Source organism: Cervus elaphus, chromosome 15 (genome assembly GCF_910594005.1).
Source record: "Cervus elaphus chromosome 15, mCerEla1.1, whole genome shotgun sequence".
NCBI lineage: Eukaryota > Metazoa > Chordata > Mammalia > Artiodactyla > Cervidae > Cervus > Cervus elaphus.
In genome coordinates, this window is record NC_057829.1 from 1,046,918 (window position 1) to 1,071,432 (window position 24,515).

Consider the following 24,515-nt stretch of genomic DNA (forward strand, 5'->3'; position numbering starts at 1 on the left):
GACAATGTAATAAGTAGTATTTAATTATTAATTAAGTTTCCAAGATAGGAAATAGCATTTTCAAGGAGAAGATAAAATATTCATTTTCCTATACAGCACCATCAAATTGTCCTCAGAAAATTTTCAGTTTGCAAAGACTGGAACCTGATTGAATTTCCCTTACTTCTATTCAGCTAGCATGTAGATTAATCTTGACTGGATCCTGAAAAAAACATGTCTCTCTGCTTGCTCAGGTATATTTTAATAAGGGTAGGAAAGAGATACCTGTTCATAGAGTTTAAAAGTCTACAGGACTTTTTATTCTCATGGTGGAGAGATTCCTTGTGTTTTAAATTTTGGGCTTGATTTGTCTTACGGTTCACTTTATGATTTTCCAACATTCTCAGAAGAGGTAAAAACTCTAACAATCAGTAAAACAAGAACTAAAATTATATCAAGTTACCTAATCTTAATGTACAATCCTATTGTTTTGCGAATGTATAAGCAAAAGTTATCTGCTTATTTAGAAAATTGCAGTGTGGAAACATTTCAACAGCTCAGTCTTGTCCAACTGGTGCTTAGTCTGCTTACCCTCCACTAGGATATTCCGTTCACGTTCACACTTGCACAGCTTCTCCTAGTATTTAAAAGTCTACTTTCTGGGGAGACATCTATCATGGTTGCCTGAGCAAAACACCCATTCCCCTTTCTTCCAGAAGTCTCTTGGGTATGTGTCTTGTCCCCCTGCCCCAACCACTCTCATGCCCCTCAACACCCCCAAGTACAACTCATTTCTCCACTCAGGCATCCTTGACTGTGGGCGTTTGAATCAGGACTAACCAAAACACTGTATCCCTCTAGCCATACAGAAACTGCTTTACAGACAGCTTGGTGATGCAGACATTCCTATGTTAAATATTTTATTTCTGGTAAAGCATAACTATTAAGAGGCCATGCTGTATCTAGTTCATCTGTGGGGGGAAAAGGGAAATATTTAGGAGTTCTTAGAAATCAAATGTGAAAGATAAAAGCAAAGACTTAATGGAATAATTAGCAGTCCAAAGATAACGAACACAAAAGTGCAGAAGTTCAACGTAAGCAGTTGGAATGACAAGAAGGAAAACACTGTAGGGCCTTCATTGTGAACAAGGTCAGTGTTTCCTTTATTAAAAGAGACCTTAGAAAGAAAAGATGGCATTAAGATAAAAAAGGTAATCATGATGCCAAATTAATAAAATGAGCAAGTCAACATTGTATTTACTTCCCAAAGAAGCAGTCACATTCACCTCTGCTCATCATCTGGCCTCTTGATCAAATTGAAAAGTATGTGGAGAAGCTGGTCTCTCTCCTTAGGCTCAGGATGCAGGCAGGCTATACACAATATGAGGGGGGATCAACTCCTAAAGGAACACGAAGGTGGAAAAAGTCAAAGTAAAAATGCACTGCAGAATATTCTTTTCCCCCCAAAGTATTCATAAATGGAAGTTTTAAATGAAATAAACCTCAACAGAGAGAGGAGCAAATTTTTATTTTGTAAGGCTGATAATTCAAGAGAAAAACATAAACATAGTTACGGAGAGATTGCGCAGAAGGTGCACATCACAATGCAATAAAGTAACTTACGATTGAACTAACCTTGTTTTCTCATCCAATACTTCCCAAAGGTCTATTACCTTTTGCACTAAGTAACACTTTATCTTACTATAAGCTGATATAGTAGTTTAAATTTTGAAAGTGCTTTTAAATAAAAACTTGCAGAAGTTAACTATATTTTAAAACCTAAAATGAAAAACAGAAAATAAAGATAACTCTTCATACTTCCATAAGCACAGTAGGATCAGAAATAATTAATCATTTTATACCCTTAGCACCTAACCTAGTGGCCAGTTAAAAAGACCATCTTCACAGGTGTTGAAAGCTCCCCATAAAAACATTTGCAGAAATGTTCTATTTTGAAATGAAAATTTTAAATATTTTGTTCCACTTTCAACATACAGAGGTAAATTTAGTATTTTCAAGGAAACAGACAAGAGTTTATTTCTCTTTTACAAAGTATTTGAAAATTAAAGCTTTTTCACATTTTAATTAAACCAAGGTAAAATCCTAAAATACATTTAAAAGATATTAATGTTTTTCACTTTCAAAGTAGATTTGCAAATCTAATGAAATAAAAGTTCAAAAGTGATAAAGTATTTTTGGAGAGAAATCCTCTATTTTGCACATATTTTAAAGAAATCACTATGATATAATAAAAAGGGTAGAATGATTATTCTCATTTATTTTTCCCATCTACCTCCCTACCCACCAAAAAGTACTAGCAGATTTAAAATAGGAATCAATCACTATGTACTAATGCATGACACTTTAAAGAAAAGTCTACATTATTCTGAAGATCCTCCCTTAGAAACAGATGATATGCTTTTAGAGAAGTTGAGACTGAAACTAAGGCATGACTAGAAGTCCTTTCCATTATTTCTAATGTCTTACATATATTATGTTAAATTATAATTACATGATATAAACCTAAATTCAAAGCACAAAGATGTAGATAAGAAGAGGAAAAGCAAATCTGAGAAGCAAAAACAAATTTAAAACACTTGTTCTGGAAGAGGAAATGGCAACCCACTCCAGTATTCTTGCCTGGAAAATCCCATGGACAGAGGACCCTGGTAGGCTACAGTTCATGGGGTCGCAGACTAAGCAAATATACTTCACTGGCTGAACTTATCTTTAAGATTAAGAACTGGGAGAAGTGATTTGCAACATATATAATCCACAAAGAGTGGAAAAAAGAAAATCTATAAATAAGAGAAACTTATTAGAAAAATGGGCAGTAAAGAAGCAGACACTTCACAGAAGTAGAAACACGAATACAAAATTAGAAAAGGCATTCTACTCTCATTAGTAATCAGAAAAATGTAAATCAAACCATGAGGTTCCATTTTAAATGTACCAAACTGACAAAATTTAAAAAGCAAACAATACGAAGTGCTGACACAAAGGGAATTTTTAATACACTATCAGTTAGTTTAAATTAATATAACTACTTTGGAAAATAATTTGACTGGCAGAAAACAACTTATGTAGCAAAAAAAAAAAAAAATCTAGGAAAATGAAAATCCACATGACCTATCAATTTCCACTCCAAAGACTACTCTAGAGAGAGTTTTGCACTTACATATTCACCAAGTGACATGTATAAACGTATTTAGAACATCATTGTTTTTAACAGCAAAGAAAAGGAAAACTAGAAATAATTCCAATTTTTACCAAGAAGAGAAATAAATTACCAAATGTTCAAAAAAGAGAAATGAATGAACTACAACCACAGGCATCAATATGAATAAATCTAAAATTAAAAGTGAACAAACCAAGTCTCAGAAAATATGACATGCTTTCTTTCATACAAATGTCAAAAACGTGGAAATGTAAGCTATATATTATATGAAAACATACAAGGTAAAGCTATTATAAAAAAAAAAGTAAGGAAATGCTAAGTACAAAATTCAAGATTATAGATATCCCTGGGAGCAGTGGAGGAAGAGGGATACAATTGGAAATAACCACATTGGATGCTTTCTTAGGTACTGAACATTCATATATTGATATACATCACTGAAGTATTAACAATTTTTAAAAATTCCTACTTAACTAGTAACTTCAATATACCAATCTATAGAACAGCAGTGATGACCGAGGAACTTGTCTAAAATCATATGCAAAATATGAAGACAAATGTATGTATATGTATAACTGAATCACTTTGCTATACAACAGAATTTAACATTGTAAACCAATACGTCAATAAAATTTTAAAGTTAAAAAAAAAAAAAAAAAACACTCATTCTGCCATCTTTCAATGGCAACTCACTCCAGTGTTCGTTCTTGCCTGGAGAATCCCAGGGACGGGGGAGCCTCGCAGGCTGACGTCTATGGGGTCGCACAGAGTCAGACATGACTGAATAACTTAGCAGTAGTAGTAGTAGGTTTTAGACTAGTGAATAACTGAAAAGTGGGGAAAGTAATTTTGCACTGGGAATGGAACAGTATATGTATGGATCCTTGTATTTTGATGTTTTCCAAAGATGCTTACTATGAGGCTTGATGGGTGAGGACCATTAATACCAAGGATCCTTAGAGAACTCCACTGAGATTGCTAAGGGCCAGTGCTTTTAATGAGAGGACTAGGATGACACATAAGCATATTCCACTGAGAGTAAAAGTTTAAGGATTAAAAGGTAGTTATTCTAGAAAGTACTAACAAAAAGAGAAAATATTTTAATGCCTGAAAAATCAAAAAGGCCCTATATATTTCACTTGTACTTTTCCCTCATGGCTGATCTTTCTCTCCCACGGGTTTTCTTGCTTTCTCCTAACCCTTCTCCCAACCCTTCTCCCTGCTTCCCAATCATCTCCAAATATTCACTCTTAAACTATCTCACTCTACTCTCTTCCTATTGCATTACTCTTTAAAGAAATAAACTTATGAAGTGCAGGTAAGATATCTGCTCTAACTGCAAGTACATGCATACACCCTCTGTTTAAAATACAGAATAATAATTTGTTTCTTTATCTCAAAAACGGGTATACCAAAATAACTGTGTTACTGCTTACTTTTTGTGCCTTAAGTTTTCTTTTCCTTTTTTCTTTTTTTTCAAACCATGAGGCTTAGTGATTCTTAATCAAAGAGGAATTTTATGTTATACATTACTGTAATGAATCTTTTAACTGGAATGTGGCTACAGATGTGCCAAACCAAGAATGCTAAACTCGGAGTTTGAAGAGCTCCTGTCTCAAACCTCCTAAGTACCAAAGAACCCAGTGAAAACTGTGAACCTCTCTGAGTTTTTGTTTCCTCAACTGAACATACAGGAATTAAGCTGAGTACAGAAATCAAAAATACATATATTTTATCATTTTCTTACCTATTGCTAATAAGATTGTTAATTTTCCTTTCTGAGATCAAAGCTGGCCTCAAAACCCTTCTCAACACAGCAGCCATTACCAACCAATCCAAACGGACACATAGGAAAGGAAAAAAAAATTGTCAGTCCTTCTCTCCTTGAACTCTAAAATTCTGTGAATTTAGGACTTTAGAGAAATATTCTTCCACTTTTCTCAATCACAGTTAGTAATAATTTACACTGCCATCTGTTTTTATTTCTTGCTGGCTAAAATAGCAAATGTGGGAAGTCAGTGCCAATACACTTTGGTTGATACTCTACGCCAAGAACTGGGTACATCCTGGCACCTTGATGGCTATGGCCATCATAAAGTGTGCCAGATGGCTTCCTCTTCCTGAGCATCGCTGAGCTGAGAAGAGGTCCAGAAGGTGATGGCAGGAAAAAGTGGAGGCTGTAGTCTGTGACAGAGCCATCAGGACTTTAATTGCTAAGTTATGACCAACTTCAAATATCCTAATTTCCTCTATCATTCATTTAATCACAACTTCTATTTATACCACTCTTCAAATAATGAATTCTGTAAGTACGTTATCTGCTGTGCTGCACATCTTACTTCTTGTAAAGTCACCATTTTCCAAGCCTCTGACGTACTAGTTTATCCACAAGACTCTATTTAGAATTTTCACACTACAGTTCACCCTTAAACAACACAGGTTTGAACTATGCTGTGAGTCCATTTATATGAAGTGTCTGTGTGCTTAGTCACTCAGTTGTGTCTGACTCTTTGCAACCCCACAGACTATAGCCCGCCAGGCTCCCTTGTCCATGGGGATTCTCCAGGCAAGAATACTGGAGTGGGTTGCCATGCTCTCCTCCAAGAGATCTTCCCAACCCAGGGATCGAACCCAGGTCTCCTGCATTGCAGGCGGATTCTTTACTGTCTGAGCCACCAGGAAAGCCCAAGAATAGCCTATCCCTTCTTCAGGGGATCTTCCCGACCCAGGAATTGAACAAGGGTCTTCTTCATTGCAGGCAGATTCTTTACCAGCTGAGCTACCAGGGAAGCCCACTTATATGCAGATTTTACCCCATAAACATGTACTACATTACTACACGGATCTGTGGTTGGCTGAATGTAAAGTTATACTTGGATACTGAACTGTGCGGTGGTCAGCACACATAATCTGTGCACTGTTCAAGGAAGGGTCAATGGTATGCATAAGTGTATAGATTTGAATCAATATTCTCCCATTGGTATCATCATCTCCAACTGAAGAAATCTAGTGTTTAAAATAGTTTCCAAAAAAAATAAAATAAAATAAAATAGTTTCCTTATAATTCAAAATAAAATATTTAAAAACTGGCGTCTAGATTTTCAGAAGAAAATGTGACAGTGGTTTTAAAAATGTCTTTGAATAATAACCATGGCAAAATAATAAAGCTTTGATAAACATGATATCCAAAAGGAATCCCTTACCTACCCTGCATAAAAACGTTACTGAGTCCATATTTGAAAGCAACAGAAATTTTAAATATTTTCAAACATGCTTTATCAGTTAACGTGTACTGAAGTGAAATATAAAACTGATCTCCTACTGATCATTAGAGAGGAAATCAGTGTAGTAATCCAATTACAGAAGGTATTCCAGCAGTTTCTTACCATGGACACTAGGAAAGATATTTCTAAGGCCTTTAGAATTCATTACTCTGAAAGACTTAGTAATCTGCACTTTACTCAAGTAATTGAGTTTTGCTTCAACTGGTTTGACTTCTGCCATTTTGACAACACTAGTTCCCTCCATATGAAGGACCTCCTGCCCTTCCTATGAAATTTTGTACAGAATTAAACAGGAAAGGCTTCCAGTATTTTTCTTTCAGTTTTACAAGTAAAACAAAATAAATTCTAATGATAATAAAGAAATCATTTTCAAGGTAGTAAACGTCTTCAGAGATGATTACATTTGATTTAATGAATACTTTTACTTGACTTTCTCAGTCTTTAAAGATTAATATGTGTTCAGACTACAAAAACAGAAGAAAAATAGTACCTAAACAGGATCTAAAACAATGTGAGTGATCAGATGTTAAAGGGAAAAGATATGAAGTAGGAAATGAGATCGGGCACAATTTAAAATTTTTAAAAGTATGGGAATGTTGATATGATAATGACTCCAAGATCTGAAAGGAATCTAAAATACAAAAGGAAGTATTGCACTTAGATCAGATGCCAATGAGGAAATGTTTGAGTACTTCAGGTCAGGTAGCAAAATTCTACAATTCTAGAAAGGTGGTATCAGTCCAGTTAATTACAGGTCACTACTTGTCTTCATTATTCCACTGAAAATATTTCCTATAACCTAAGCTTCGAAAAAATTTTAGATGGCTGTTACTAAATTTTTTTCATCTAGTCTTTTGCCTAGGAATTAAGCAATAATGAATTAAAATTTAAAGTCAAATACTGTTAAGTATACACCCTTTGATTTGGATTTTCAGTTGAAATTTGTCATGATGTTGGTAATAACATACAAAGAAAAAAAACATTACAAAGACTTTTACAAGGAAAAGACAAGATTACTCACCTCTGGAAAAGTTTTATACTTCAAGGGCTGCTAAAATACCTATTCTTAGAATTATTATCTATAATTCCCAGGTCTTAGCCTTCAGGAAGCCTAACTGAAATACTTTAGTGACTTTTAAACTCTGATACTGCTAAAGAGCATGTGATTTGCTCTGAAAATTACAAGATACACACACACAAACACAACATGGGTAAAGAAGGTGGACCAAGCTTACGCAACTTACTATTTACTTTACTATACTTGTGCTACTACATTTCTCTCATACAATTATAAATTATATTATTACTCTTAAGTTAAAATTTTACCACAGAGCAACCACAAATGGTAATGTAAAAGAGTAAAGTTTGGTTTCTTAGAAGATGAACAAGTCTTTAGAGTGACTAGCTAATTTTTAAGGCTTTTAGGGAATTGGTGCTCTCCTTTATTTTTTTTCTTTTTATAGCTTTAATGATATACATTTTACACAACACACTCTAAAACAACCAATGGGTCAAAGAAGTCACTAAGGAAATTAAAATACTTTGAGATAAATGAAAAACAGAACATACCAAAACATGTGAGATGCAGCATAAGCAGAACACAGAGGGAAATTTATAGCCATAATCACCTACATTTAAAAAAAAATGAAATTCCAGTTCAACAACCTTGCCACAAAAAGGAAACTAAACTAAAGGCCAGCAGAAAGAAGAAAATAATAAAGATTACAGCAGAGGTAAGTGAAATATAGGACCGAAAAAAAAAAACAGAATCAACAACATCAGAAGTTGGCTCTTTGAAAGGATCAATACAATTGACCATCTTTTACCTTGACTGACTAAGAGAAAAATAGAGAAGATGCAAACAACTAGAATCAGAAATAGAGGACATTAGTAACAAACTTAAAAAAAATTAAACAGATTATAAGTGAATACCATAAACAATGCTCCACCAACAAGTTAGGTAATAAATGAACTAATTCCTAGAATCACATAAATGACCAAAACCGACACAAGAAACAGAAAATCAAAACAGACCTATCACAGGCAAATAGATTGAATCAATAATTAAAAAAACCTCTAGGATCAGATGACTTTTCTTGTGAATTCTAAAACACATTTAAAGAATTATTAATACTGATCCTACTCAACTCTTTGAAAGAACAGAAAAGGAAGAACAATTCTTAACACATTCTGTGTGCAAATACTATAAAGAATTTCCTGTTCATAAAATACAAGAGTTAATGCTATTTGAATGTCAATATTCCTCAAAGGAATCCACAGATTCAGTGCAATTCCTATCAAAATTCAAATCACTTTTATGGCAGAGACCAAAACTGAGCATCCCATTATGTGGAACCAAAAGGGGCCCTAAATGGCTAAATGATATTGAAAAACAGAACAAATCTGGAAGACTCATACTTCCTAATTTCCAAACTTACTGTAAAGCTACAGTAACCAAAATAGAGTGGAACAGGCATAAAGATAAATAAACATAAAGACCCATGGTACAGAATTCAAAGTTTACATAATGAATCCAAACAGCTACATCAAACTGATTTTTGACAAAGGTGCCATGACCATTCAATAAAGAAACAATTGTCTCTTCAACAAATGGTACTGGGACACCTGGGTAACTACATGAAAAGAATACAGTTCTGAACTCCTGCCTCACTCCATATATTAACAAAAAACAAAACAAAAACATGGATCAATCACCTAAATATAAGAGCTAAAGGTATAGAACTATTAGAAGAAAACAGGGGTAAATCTTTCTGACTTCAGCTTTAGCAGTGGATTCTTAGATGGGTACCAAAAACATAAGCAACAAAAGAAAAAATAGAGAAATCAGATTTCACAGAAATTAAAAACATTTCTCCATTTAAGGACAACATCAACTACAGGATGGAAGGAAATACTTGCAAATCAGATATGAGGTCAGAGTTTAACATCCAGAATTGTAAGAACTCTTACAATTCAAAGACTAACAATCCACTTAAAAAATGGGCAAAAGTCGCCCCCGGCCGCCACCCCGCCCCCGCCCGGCCGGTCCTCAGGGGGCGAGGTGGCCAAAAAAAAAAAAAAAAAAATGGGCAAAGGATTTACTAAAATTTACTGCATGTGAAATGATGGCTCAGGGACAGGGGAAGAAAAGCTCTTATTGTACAACTTTTCATATTCAAAAGATGTTAAACCATGAATATACATTATTTAATCAAACCTTACACTCTGTTTTTAATGTTTTATTTTTTAAATTATCTAGGATATTGCTATGATCAATCATACAAATGGACATTTTAATTGTATTCACATACTGATAAAAAGGCTTATACTGATAAAAGAACACAAAAAACTTGAGAAATAAGAAGAAACAAAAATACTAATCCTTAAATCATAAGACCTTTTAAAAAAATAAATTTATGGAACTAGGGTAAAATATTAAATACCAGTAATCCAATATCAAAGGATAAAATCAAATAAAAGTTCTGTGCTTCTATGCCCTGGAATTAGTTTCAAAGAAAGGCAAGATAAACCTCATTATTTACCAATTTAATTTTGAGGGAATGCAACTCTGGTATACTAAAAATGGTAAATTTTCTGGTAAAACAAAATATGATACAAATAATTAAGAAAACAAAGATAAGTGATCAAATCTTCATGAAATTATAAGTATAAAAATATTTTTAAATATAAAAAACTTAAAATCAGCCAGAAAAGTAAACATCATACCACAAATAAAATATACAAGTACATATATAAATATATGCTTACATACATAAGTTCAGTTCAGTTCAGTTCAGTTTGGTCGCTCAGTCATGTCCGACTCATTGCGAACCCATGAATCGCAGCACGCCAGACCTCCCTGTCCATCACCAACTTCCGGAGTTTACTCAAACTCATGTCCATACAGTCAGTGATGCCATCCAGACATCTCATCCTCTGTCTTCCCCTTCTTCTCCTGCCCCCAATCCCACCCAGCATCAGGGTCTTTTCCAAAGAGTCAACTCTTCGCATGAGATGGCCAAAGTACTGGAGTTTCAGCTTCAGCATCAGTCCTTCCAATGAACACCCAGGACTGATCTCCTTCAGGATGGACTGGTTGGATCTCCTTGCAGTCCAAGGGACTCGCAAGAGTCTTCTCCAACACCACAGTTCAAAAGCATCAATTTTTCAGTGCTCAGCTCTCTTCACAGTCCAACTCTCACATCCATACATGAACACTGGAAAAACCATAGCCTTGACCAGACGGACCTTTGTTGGCAAAGTAATGTCTCTGCTTTTTAATATGCTGTCTAGGTTGGTCATAACTTTCCTTCCAAGGAGTAAGCATCTTTTAATGTCATGGCTGCAATCACCATCTGCAGTGATTTTGGAGCCCCCCAAAATAAAGTCTGACACTGTTTCCACTGTTTGCCCATCTATTTCCCATGAAGTGACGGGACCAGATGCCATGATCTTAGTTTGCTGAATGTTGAGCTTTAAGCCAACTTTTTCACTCTCCTCTTTCACTTTATATTTACATATATAATATATCTGATTACTGATGATGCAAATTTATAAAAACTCATGCAGTACCATCAGTTTTAGTGGTAGAGTTTTTTATGATTAAAAAAGAGAAAATAAAAATTTTTAAAAAGCTTAAACTGCATCTCATAGCAATTAGGTTTCTATGCTATTTTAAAGATTATCTTAAGGAAACATAGTAAAAGGGATGCAAACATTAATGCATTGCACAGATTATGTTACAAGCTGAAAAAGGAAAAAGAAGTTCAAACACCATTCTGCCAGGCAGAACTGCAAAACAATCTGAAATTGGACACTGATCCTTCAAGACATAGAAAATTTTCATACTTCTTAATATCTCACAACTATTCTTAAATGTTAGGTAAAATAAAACCGTAAGTAAGAAAACAGTCATGCTTACCATTTTTAAATTAAAAATACCTATAGTTATAAAAATTATTAAAGCTCTACATATACGTTTTCTTGAGGATCAGTACAAATTTCTTGTGCTAAACAAATAATTAAGGATAAGCTCTTATATGGGTTTTGCCAATGCATTGTGTACCTATCATACTGTAGGTCCCGTGAATTATGATTTAAACCAGCGGTATAGATTAAGAGGTTAACAAAAGAAAACTTGTAGGACATGTTCGATAATATTCTTAACCTATTTAAAAAATTTGTGAATTGCAAATTGATTTCATAAATTGAATAATTCAAATAAATAAACTTGTTTGCAAATAAATCATTCACTATTTAAATGAGATAACACATAATTTTTCCTTAATCTTTTAATGGTGAAAAATAACTCTAAAGAATACTTTCTTAGTATTTATGGCTTATAACATAGGCAATGTGTACCAAAATAAATCTGCTACTCTATTTTAGACATTTAAAGCATCTGTCAATAACAGGTTAGCTACAAGAAAAATGAAAAAGATACTCTCAAAAGTTATTGCAGACAATATTATAACTATCCTATTCTAAGACAAGTCTAACTACTGCCAAACAAATACAATAAAACTAACATTAATAAGAGGTAACTACAAGTACATTTATGAAAAGAGTTACATTATTAGTTCCTATTAATGTTCAATCCCAAGACTGTCTATTTCTGTAGGCAAGTCACACATATCATATCAAGAGAGAGATCAAATAAATTAGTTAACCGATAATGTAGAGAACGGACAGTGTTCATGGCACATAAATGGACCTGCAGTAATAGTTAGTGTGCAGAAGCTAATGATGCTTTAAGCAAAATTGGAAAACATGAATACCATGCAGTTTTACTGAACTCACCTAACATTCTCTCCTAAGAGAATGGTGTAAAACCATTCTCTAGGAGCAGAGATGCATGCACAAAAGTAAGAATATGATTGCACGTAATAAACTTTAACAAAATAAAAATATAACACTAAACTTCAAAATGACAAAAAATGGACAGCGTGATGATGGGGATGACAGTACTTCTCTGGGCCTCACCTCTCTCTTGGCCAACAGCACGTTAGGGACGATGTGCGGCAGGCAGCGCCCCAGCATTAGCATGATGCTCGTCTCACTGTCTGCAATCCGAGACACCTAGAAGACCACAGGGTTAATCAAAGACGACACTGGAGGCCTCCTGTGCGTGATGGGACTTCAAGGCTATGATTTGGACCCTGTCACTTCTGTTTCAAACACACATTCAAAAGGACAATTTATTATGAGGAGGAAAACAAAAACAACAACAACCTGAGATTCCAAACAGGACAAACATTTTTGTAGACCAGAAATGGATTTAAAACACTAGTAAGGGTGGGATGTTTCAAAAGAACAGCATGTATACTATCTATGGTGAAACAGATCACCAGCCCAGGTGGGATGCATGAGACAAGTGCTCGGGCCTGGTACACTGGGAAGACCCAGAGGAATCGAGTGGAGAGGGAGGTGGGAGGGGGGATCGGGATGGGGAATAAGTGTAAATCTATGGCTGATTCATATCAATGTATGACAAAACCCACTGAAATGTTGTGAAGTAATTAGCCTCCAACTAATAAAAAAATTTAAAAAAAAAATAAATAAAAGTTATAAGTGTTAAAGCTGAAAAAAAAAAAAAAAAAACACTAGTAAGAAGCAAGGAAACAGACAGGGAGGCTTACTAGGCTTCAGTTCTGGGAACAAATAGCGATAACACAGGACTGGGGCAGCTTCAGTGGTTTTTAATATTTGTTTTGGGGGGAAAGGTACCCACAAAGTCACGATCTTTGGCTAAGGTGAAAGAGTAGTTTGCATAATGAAAACACATGCAAGGGGAAGTCCATGGGGGCTGCCCCAGTCTTGCAATGAGAACTGCCAGACTGCCTCCAAACCATCCTCTAGCTCTCTCAGATTCTTAACGACACTGTGGGACAGAAGCCCAGGAGAGGAGAAGTGGAATCAACCGCAAGAAAGGCATTAATAGAAAGGGAGAAGTATAAAGAAAGGAGGAAAAAACACCCTTTTAAGATAAGCCTGCAACAACCGTTACAAAGGACTTGATGAAAAGAAATCCGAGAGCCAATAAACTCTGCAATCAAAGACAATCAATCCTAGAGAAATTAAAAATGGAGTAATCTAAAAATAACTGAAGTTATAAATAATATATATACCTGACTTGGTTTTCTAAATTACACCATAGAGAGGCATATAATTGTACGTTGGTAGACATAAAAAATTAAAACTAGACTGTAAAGAGTCACTTTCATACTAAAAAGAGCTTTAATCCAAAGATAAAAATAAATCAACTACTTTCCTTAAAAGCTGAAAACTTTGGAATTATTTCTTAGAGTGTTTGTTAGTTTAAATAATAGATTTGTACTTGAAACAGAGTTGTATTACAATTATTTTGGGGGTAAAAGGCTAACAAGAAAAATGGAATGTTTTAAGAAAATTGCAAGAATCTGGTATAACTTACCTCTGATCCTAAACGACTATCTGCTGACATTCGACAGAAAGAGAGTAGTGCTTGATGGAAAGCAGGAGACAACTTCCAAGAAGAAAACACTGAATGAAAATGGGACAATACCAAACAGTTAAACTGGTGTTTAAGGAGGAAGAAAGTTGCAGGTTATAATTCCCATCATCGCGTGAATCCTACCCCACAAATGTTTGAATTTCTCAGCCACAAAAGATTTAAGGTCACTTCACTGGAGAATCATACAGGGAAAAAGGAATAGCAATAGCTGCTGATCTTAAAAGAGCTTGATATTATGTGAATGAATGTCTTAAAAATGTTAATGGATTAAACCTGAAGTTGTATGGCAGGTCAATGACTATAGAAACTGTTTGCAAAACCTGAAATGAGGATTTTTTTTTTCTTCCCGAATTCTCTATGGTCCCAGAAAAGTAAAGAGTGGCTGTGAAGGCTAACCTGGTATGTTGCTGAGAAGTTCTGCAGATCTATATCATGATAATGTTAGAAAACCTTAATGTTAGAAACCCACACAAAAGAATTAAAAATGAAAAATAAATGAAGGAGAGGCTCATTCAACATTCACATATATTTTAAAGGATTTTTTGTAATTGAAAATATTAGCTATTTATGTTTAATAAAGAAAGTTAAAACATTTATATTTGTAAAATAACACTGGTCTCTATGTAATAGTATTCATAATATTGTAACTATGAGTTGCACTTTATGTGCTTAATCTATGAAGAAAAGGGGTAACATCTAAGATTACATAACAGAGGTTACTTAGTATACACCACAAAGCGGCCCCCAGTAGCATCTGATTTTGGAGTTAGTGTGCCAAAGCTGAAGCCTGTTTGCTCATTAAGTCCCCCTCCCCTATTCTTTCAGCGGAGGGAGCTACAACACATCTAACTGCACAAGCCAGAAAGTCTTTATCCTTCCCTTAGTTTTAACCTCCTAATCCAATCAATTTTTACCTTCTAACTATCTTATAAATCTATCTACCTCTTTCCAATACAGGAAATTCCCCCATTTCTTTCTTGGACTCTTCCAAAAGATATCCCATGAGTCTCCATTTTTGCTACCTTCTAATTACCACTACTCTAGAGGACTCTCTAAAACTTCAGTTCAGTCAGTTCAGTTACTCAGTCATGTCTGACTCTTTGCGACCCCATGGACTGCGGCACAACAGGCCTCCCTGTCCATCACCAACTCCCGGAGTTTACTCACACTCATGTCCATTGAGTCGGTGATGCCATCCAACCATCTCATCCTCTGTCTTCCCCTTCTCCTCCCGCCTTCAATCTTTCCCAGCATCAGGGTCTTCTCCAATGAGTCAGTTCTTCACATCAGGTGGCCAAAGTATTAGAGTTTCAGCTTCAATATCAGTTCTTCCAATGAACACTCAGGACTGTTCGGATCTCCTTGCAGTCCAAGGGACTCTCAAGAGTCTTCTCCAACACCACAGATCAAAAGCATCAATTCCTCGGCACTCAGCTTTCTTTATAGTCTAACTCTTACATCCATACACGACTACTGGAAAAACCATAGCCTTGACTAGATGGACCTTTGTTAGCAAAGTAATGTCTCTGCTTTTTAATATGCTGTCTAGGTTGGTCATAACTTTCCTTCCATGGAGTAAGCGTCTTCTAATTTCATGGCTCCAGTCACCATCTGCAGTGATTTTGGAGCCCCCAAAAATGAAGTTTGCCACTGTTTCCCCATCTATTTGCCATGAAGTGATGGGACCGGATGCCATGATCTTAGTTTTCTGAATGTTGAGCTTTAAGCCAACTTTTTCACTCTCCTCTTTCACTTTCATCAAGAGGCCCTTTAGTTCTTCTTCACTTTCTGCCACAAGGGTGGTGTCATCTGCATATCTGAGGTTATCGATATTTCTCCCGGCTATCTCGATTCCAGCTTGTGCTTCATCCAGCCCAGCGTTTCTCATGATGTACTCTGCATAGAAGTTAAATAAGCAGGGTGGCAATATACAGCCTTGACGTACTCCTTTTCCTATTTGGAACCAGTCTGTTGGTCCATGTCCAGTTCTAACTGTTGCTTCCTGATCTACATACAGATTTCTCAAGAGGCAGGTCAGGTGGTTTGGTATTCCCATTTCTTTCAGAATTTTCCAGAGTTCATTGTGATCCACACAGTCAAAGGCTTTGGCATAGTCAATAAAGTAGAAATAGATGTTTTTCCAGAACTCTCTTACATTTTCCTTGATCCAGCAGATGTTGGCAATTTGATCTCTGGTTCCTCTGCCTTCTCTAAATCCAGCTTGAACATCTGGAAGTTTACAGTTCATGTATTACTGAAGCCTGACTTGGAGAATTTGAGCATTACTTTACTAGCGTGTGAGATGAGTGAGGTGTGCGGTAGTTTGAGCATTCTTTGGGATTACCTTTCTTTCTAATTGGAATGAGAACTGACCTTTTCCAGTCCTGTGGCCACTGCTGAGTTTTCCAAATTTGCTGGCATTATGAGTGCAGCACTTTCACAGCATCATCTTTCAGGATTTGAAACAGCTCAGCTGGAATTCCATCACCTCCACTAGCTTTGTTCATAGTGATGCTTCCTAAGGCCCACTTGACTTCACATTCCAGGGTGTCTGGCTGTAGGTGACTGATCACACCATCGTGATTATCTGGGTGGTGAAGATGTTTTTTGTACAGTTCTTCTGTGTATATTTGCCACCTCTTCTTAATATATTCTGCTTCTGTTAGGTCCATACCATTTCTGTCCTTTATTGTGACCATCTTTGCATGGTATCTCTGCTCTTCTTGAAGAGATCTCTAGTCTTTCCCATTCTATTGTTTTCTGCTATTTCTTTGCAGTGATCACTGAGGAAGGCTTTCTTAACTCTCTTTGCTATTCTTTGGAACTCTGCATTCAAATGGGTATATCTTTCCTTTTCTCCTTTGCCTTTCACATCTCTTCTTTTCAAAGCTGTTTGTAAAGCCTGCTCAGATAACCATTTTTGCTTTTTGCATATCTTTTTCTTGGGGATGATCTTGCTCCCTGTCTCCTGTACAATGTCACGAACCTCTGTCCATAGTTCATCAGGTACTCTGTCTATCAGATCTAGTCCCTTAAATCTATTTGTCACTTCCACTGTACAATCATAAGGGATTTGATTTAGATCATACCCAAATGGTCTAGTGGTTTTCCTTACTTTGTTTTAAAACTTAGATACCAAAAAAACAAAAAAACAGATACCAAGTCTCTAAAATGAGTTAACACAGCTCATATGACTTAGTCTCAGCTTAATTCTCCAACTTCCCCTCCTGTTGTCTTCTCATTTGCATGCTTTGCCGCAATCCTCATAAATCCTTCTTAGCTCCCCAAGTGCAGTGTTCTTCCTGCTCCTGTTAGTCCCTCTTAGGGGGAAAACTTCCTCTTATCTCTTTGCCTGGTTCACTGCTACCTACTCATCAGGTATAAAGTTAGAAAATACTTCTTCCCTGAAAGCTTTCCTACTCTGATGACTAGGTTAGGAACACTGATTGTGTGTTCCCCAAGCAAGCTGAACTTCTCTTATATTATTACCTTTTACAATATTATAATTGCCTGACAGTCTCTCTTATACTGTAAAGTTTGTAACCGAAGTGTAACATGTTTGGTTACCGTTACTATACTCTTCATTTGGGCTTCTCTAGTGGCTTCATTTGGGCTTCCCTAGTGGCTCAGATGGTAAAGAATCTGCCTGCAATGCAGGAGACCCAGCCTGGATCCCTGGGTTGGGAAGATCCCCCAAGGAAGGGAATGGCTACCCACTCCAGTATTCTTGCCTGGAGAATTCCATGGACCTCGAGAAGATTGGCAGGCTATAGTGCATGGGGTCCTAAAGAGTCAGACATGACTGAGCAACTAACACTTTCACTCTTCTTTTAAACTTCATATTCTTCATTAACATTGCCCAACATACAGTTAAGAGCTAAAAAAGTTAGTTGGATAAATTTAACAATCATCTTTCTCCTGAGAGTGGCTTTGGACTATAAAGGAGATATATGGAACTACTAAACATTAAGAACTACTACAAATGCCACTGCATTATTTTTATGACTATATCTTAACCATATTAGATTAAATGCACTTTGAGGACTGGGCCATGTCTATTTCAATCACACACAACCACACACAAAGTTGTGGCATATGAGTAAAAAAATTTGCTTTGGAAAAAAAAATCAAATACTTCTCACTAATAATGAGTACCTTTAAGTCTAAAACAAATTAGTCCTGCTTTCCTATTACATCCCAACACTTGCTCTAATACTCCTCCATTTAATAGGAGGAGGAATTATGACTGGCTCAGAATGCATCACAAGGTATGTGTGAGGATTAACTAAGCTAGCATATGTAAAGCATTTAGAACTGTGCCTGACATATAAAAAGAACTCAATAAATATTCCTCTCTTAGAGAATATTCTTTTTTCACATTATAATGTAAATACTTTTTGTCTCCTCTACTAGGAAACATAATCATGATGGGCAAGGGACCCTGCTTTAGTCATCTAAGTTCAATCATTGCTATTCAATAAAAATTAAATGAATTAAGATAATATTCATGACACAACATTACTAATGGAGGCAGACACAGGAAAAAGGACTAAGATCAAGAACTAATCGCCTTTTTATAAAGGCAACTATTTAATATCAAAGCTTTCTACTGAATCTGATAATGACTGTAGAACACAGAAAAGGTAAAAAACACTGGGTAAAATACAGCACACAGAACATACATATTATTTATGGGTTTCAGTACTTAGCTAAAATAGGACCTAGTTCATTTACGGTCTATTCCTCTTTAACACAATTTAACTTAGTAATTACTTGTGATTTTTTTTGCAATGATGTGGACTCTGCTATGTGTTAAGTTCATGTCAGACACATAAAAATTCATGCATCTGATCTGCAAAATAAGAACTGAAATTCTTCTAGTTTGACAATGTACTAAATAGCTGAAAGATGCATCTCAAAACACAGAACACATACTAACCTATTGTGTTTATCAAAATGGACTCTGTTTTTACTTGATGGAGAAGAAGATGGTATTCCTTCTCTTTCTCTCCTGAGGAAAGAATGTGGGAAATTCTCTTTAGGAACAGTGGAATCAACTTCATCTGATTTTGAAAGATGGACATCCTGTTTTCTCCCTTGTCAAAACTATTTATAACTGATTTCTTTCCACTGTCTTCAGAGTCTTTGTGGGGAGACTGATCCAAAGAATGTTGAACAGAGTCACAAACTACAGGGCTGGCAAAGTGTTCATTTTTGAGGAGGTCCATTTCACTGTAAAAGAAAGAGAAATTATTAGTGAAGAATTGTATTTTTTAAGACTTTGGCAATAGCATAAACCTCATACTGGGTTTAATGCTTTAAAAGTATAACATGTTAATAGAAAGTGGTTTGGCAACTAATTAATCTTTTCTGTACCATATATATTGATGCTTCATATAGAAATGTAGCCACAAACTCTTACAAAACATAAAAATGATTTTTTTTAAATGATTTTATAAACTATGCTTTGGATTATCACTGAGCCTTCTTTGTGTGCGAAATGTGGAAAATTCCATCTAACTCACATCATGAGTATAAGAATTAAATGAAATAATGAATGGAAAATATGTATAACACTAGCATGAAGAAGTGATACAACCTGAAGAAAGTAAAAAATATCTTACTCCTTGGTTCTAAGACATATATGATTTTCTGATTATTACAGTGATTAACAACTTTTGGGGGGAAAAGAACACATTAAGTATATAAGCAATTATAAGATTTTTTCCCCCAGAAGTATTAGGGTATGAAAAATTATAGCTTTCCACTGAAATATTATCTTATATGTTTATATAATCTGTCAATTTCTTTAATAATTTTAAGAGGTTTTATAGAAATGATGATTAAGTACTAACCTTTCAAGTCTTCTGATTTGTTCCAACAAAGACCATTTCTCACTATTGAATAAACTAATTTTATCTTCTAATTTCTGCACTATCGAGGAGTTCTAAAATCAGAATGGGAGAAAAACAGAAACTCAATATCTCATAGTCTGCTTTGACATGGCTTAAACACTTTTTGTGGACTATATTATTAATACCTCTCACCTCTACAGTCTGCGGAGTTTCAAGGGTTGAAGGAAGGCTGCCTAAAACTGGTGTAGAGCCTCTAACTCATCTTCTTCTACACCGCTGGCCACTTCCACAAGGTCTTTCCAGTTACTTGATGATTTCCAAAATCTCGGTAGGGCTGTAGTAAGTCTGGAGGTTTTGGAATGTTTAATCCTACATCATCCCATAATTCAAAATCTTAAAAGATAAAAAAAATCCATGTGGCAGTTTTATCTTGCATTTTTGAGATGTATCTTTTCCTTATTGCTAGTATCTTGAAAATTCAACATAATTGTGTGATAATGTCAAAGTGGATGTGCCCGGTGAATAAATATCCTGGGAGTCAGGAAGTGTCTAGGATTAGACTGTGAAATGCACCCCCACCTCATACTTGGAAAATAAGGGAAACAGGGTCCTCAGTGGAGAGACAAGTTTTCTTTACAGCAAAAAGGATATTCTGGACTTCCCTAGTGGCACAGTGGATGAGAGCCTGCCTGCCAATGCAGGGGACCTGGGTTTCGTCCCTGGTCCAAGAAGATTCCACCTGCCTTGGAACTACTGAGTGCAAGCTCTAGAACTTGGAGGGCTGCAACGACTAAGCCTGCAACCTTCAACTACTGAGACTCATGCACCTAGAGCCTGTGCTCTGCAACAAGAGAAACCAAGGAATGAGAAGCCCATGTACCCCAAAGTGAAGAGTAACCCCAGCTCGTCACAACTAGAGAAAGCCCGCGTGCAGCAACAAAGACCCATCACAACCAAAGAATTAAAAAAAAATAAATTTCTAAAATTAAAAAAAAGGATATTCAGAGAGAAGTTGAAAATGAAGAATGTTTATTTACAATAAGAAAATTTCACATAGCACCACAGAAAGGAAAGACAGGAAGTAAAGGAAAGAATGGGAAACAGGGAACCAAAAAACAATAAGACAAGGATTATATGCAGATAAAAATATAAGAAAATTATCAATAAGTGTGTAATGAGTGTTACTATTCATGCAGATACAGAGATGAACAAGAGATTCGTTTAGCCTCAAGAAGATTATAGGCTAGTCAAGGCAGATAAGAGATAATCTTAGGTAACAATAGAGCCATGAAGATAAAATCAGGCCACTAATATAAATGATCAAAAAACAAAATCAGGTAAAAAGTCTTACATTTTAGGCAGAGGCTAAACATGAAAGGAGTGAGGGCTCTAGGATAGAACTGCTTTAAGGTCAGTTGAAATTACCATTAAACATCACTTAATGGTTAAAGAATAAGTAATGATGAGCACTCGCACTGCCCTTTATAAAATAATTTTATTGGGGTATATAATTAATAAATAACAAACCGCATAATTTAAATCCGACTCTTTGTGACCCCATGGACTGTAGTCTACCAGGCTCCTCCGTCCATGGGATTCTCCAGGCAAGAACACTGGAGTGGGTTGACATTTCCTTCTCCAGGGGATCTTCCCAGGGATTGAACCTGGGTCTCCCACCTTGTAGGCAGATGCTTTTACTGTCTGAGCCACCAGGGAAGTCTTAAATTCACAAGCTAATTTAAAATGTACAATCTTCGAAGTTTTGACATCTGAGTACACACCTGAAGAGATCAGTGCAATCAAGAAGATGAACTTGGGGGCTTCCCTCATGGCTCGGTGGTAAAGAATCTGCCTACCAATGCAGGAAACACAGGTTTGATCCCTGATCTGGGAAGATCCCACATGTCCTGGAGCAACTAAGCCTGTGTGCCACAGCTACTGAGCCTGTTTGATCTACGGCCTGGGAGTTGCAACTATTGAGCCCATGTTCTGCAACTACTGAAGCCCACATCCCTAGAGTCTGTGTTTTGCAACTACAGAGTGGCCCCCACTCGCTGCAACTAGCGAAAAGCCAGCACAGCAATGAAGACCCACCACAGCCAAAAATAAACAAATAAAGCAGAAGGGAAAAAAAAAAAGATTAAACACCAAAGCTATGAAAAAAAAAAGATGAACTGTTCACTCCCCAAAGTTTTACTGGTTGCTTGTAATACTTCCCCTTTTTTCCTCACAGATGCCCTGTACCTAGGCAAATACTGTTCTGTTTTCTGTCACTGTTACAAGTTCACATTTCTTAGAATTTTATATAAGTGGAAGCATACAGCAAGTACTCTATTTGCCTGGTTTCTTTCATCCAGATTATTGATTTTCAGACTAATCTATGTTGTTGTATCTGTCAGAGGTTCATTATTTTTTATTGCTGAGTTAGCATTTCACTGTAACAATACATCAAAATTTTTTATTCAACTGCCTGCTTTTGGATACTTGGGTTGTCTCCCTAATGTCGGCTATTATAAATAAAGTTGGTGTGAACACTGTGTAGGAGTCTTGGTATGAACATGTCCCTTCACTTCTCTTGGACTGTAATACCTACGAATGGAATGATCAAGTCATATAGGTGGTAAAGGTTTTAATTTTTTTTAAATTGACTGCCAAAAAATGTTCCAAAGTGACTGCACCATTTTGGACTCCCAAGAGCAATGATGATATTTCTACTTACTCCACATCTTTGCCAAGACTTGGTACAGTCTCGGTTAAACCTTCTAGTAAGTGTGCTATGGTATTTCACTGTGACTTAATTTTTATCTACCTAATGACTAAAGATGTAGAATATCTTTTTTCATGTGCTTATTTGATATCCATATATGTTCTTTGTTGAAACATCTGTATAAATTTTTTGTCCATTTTTTAAAAAATTGGGTCTTTTTAAAAAAATTATTCACTTTAGAGAGTTCTTTAAATATTCTGGATAGAAATTCTGGATAGAAATATCAGATATGTTACTTGAAATATTTTACCTAGTCTATGGCTCATCTTTTCATTTGTTTAGAGTCGCTTTCAAAGAGTAGAAGTTATTGACTTTGATGAGAACAAATATTTGATGAAGAATACCATACTTTTGGTGTCATATATGAGAATTCTTGGCCTACCTTCCAGGGTTGCAATGAATTTTTCCATGTTTTCTTCTAGCAGCCTTATGGCTTTAGAATTTACATTTAAATCCATGATCCATTTGAATTACTTTTTGTGTATGGTGTGAGGTAAGGTTCGAAGTTCATTTTTGGAGGTATACAGATATCAAAATGTTACAGTACCAATTGTAAAAAAGACTACACTTTCTGAATGGAATTTACTTTGTGCTTTGTTAGACATCAAAAGATCATCTATGTGTAAGTTAATCTCTTGACTCTCCACTAAGTTCCAGTGACCTGTCTACGTTTATGTCAATAAGATACTGCCTGAACTATAATATCTTAAAGTCAGCTAGTTGAAGTCCCCTAATTTTGTACGTCTTTATTAAAGTTGTTTTGGCTATACTATGTTATTTCCATTCCCATAGAAATTTTAGAATAAGCCAACCTCTACAAAAAAAGCTAGCGAGATTCTGATTAGGATTGTGTTAAAAGTACAAATCAATTTTACAAAAATTGACACTTTTTGACAACACTGAATCTTCTCTATTAGCACAATATATCTCTTCTTTATGTCTTCTTTATTTTCTTTCCACATGTATAATAGTTTTCAGTGTATAATCCTTCATCATACTTATCCCTAAGTATTTCCTATTTTTTTGATGATACTTTTGTACATGGTATCTTTAAAAGTTGAATGTCTGTCTATTTGTTGCTAGCATACAGAAATACAATTCATTTCTGTTTACTGATCCTGTATCCTACAACTTGTCTATCATCACTTATTATAGTGTCTTTTTTAATGCAGTCTATAAGATTTTCTATATATATATAATCATGTTACCAGTGAAAGTTTTCTTTCTTCTTTTCCAAAATATATGCCTTTTATTTCTTTTTCTTGCCTTGTACTGGCTAGATTCCTCAGTATGATGTTCAACAGAAGTAGTGATAGCAGATATCCCTGTTTATTCCTTATCTTTCATCATTAAGTATGATGTTAGTGATAGTTTTCCTGTAAATGTCTTTTATGAATTTGAGGAAATTCCTCACAATTCCTAATTTCTTTAAAGCTTTCATGGGAAAGATATGTTTGATTGTGTCAAATGTTTTCTCTTGAGTTGATCATATGATTTCTTTTCTCTTTTGAAAAGTTTCTTAAAATGGTGAATTACAATGATTGATTTTTGGACTAATCAATCTTATGTTCCTCAGATAAACCATTTGGTCATTGTGTATTAGCATTTTTACACATTGTTGGATTTGATATAGTAAAATGTTATATAGATTTTCTACTTCCATGCTCATGAGGAAAATGAGTCTGTAAATTTCTTTGTTAGCCAGGTCTGTATCTGGTTTTGATATCAGAATTATGCTGGTCTCATAGAATGAGTTTTGAACAATTCCCTTCTCTTCAATTTCTAGAAGAGTTTGTGGAGAAGTGGTATTACTTCTTCCTTAAATATCTGGTAGGTATCTACAGTGATATAACCTTGTTCATTTACTTTACTTCTTCCTTAAAAGTCTAAAAGATATCTACAGTGATATAACTTTGCTCATTCCAGATTCTGATAATTTGCTTCTTGTCTCTTTTTATTA

General features: G+C 35.4%; 1 pseudogene; it reads right to left on the reverse strand.

Moving 5' to 3' along the window:
- Positions 1-24,515, reverse strand: part of LOC122709153 — a 77,451-nt pseudogene that overhangs the window by 25,891 nt on the left and 27,045 nt on the right.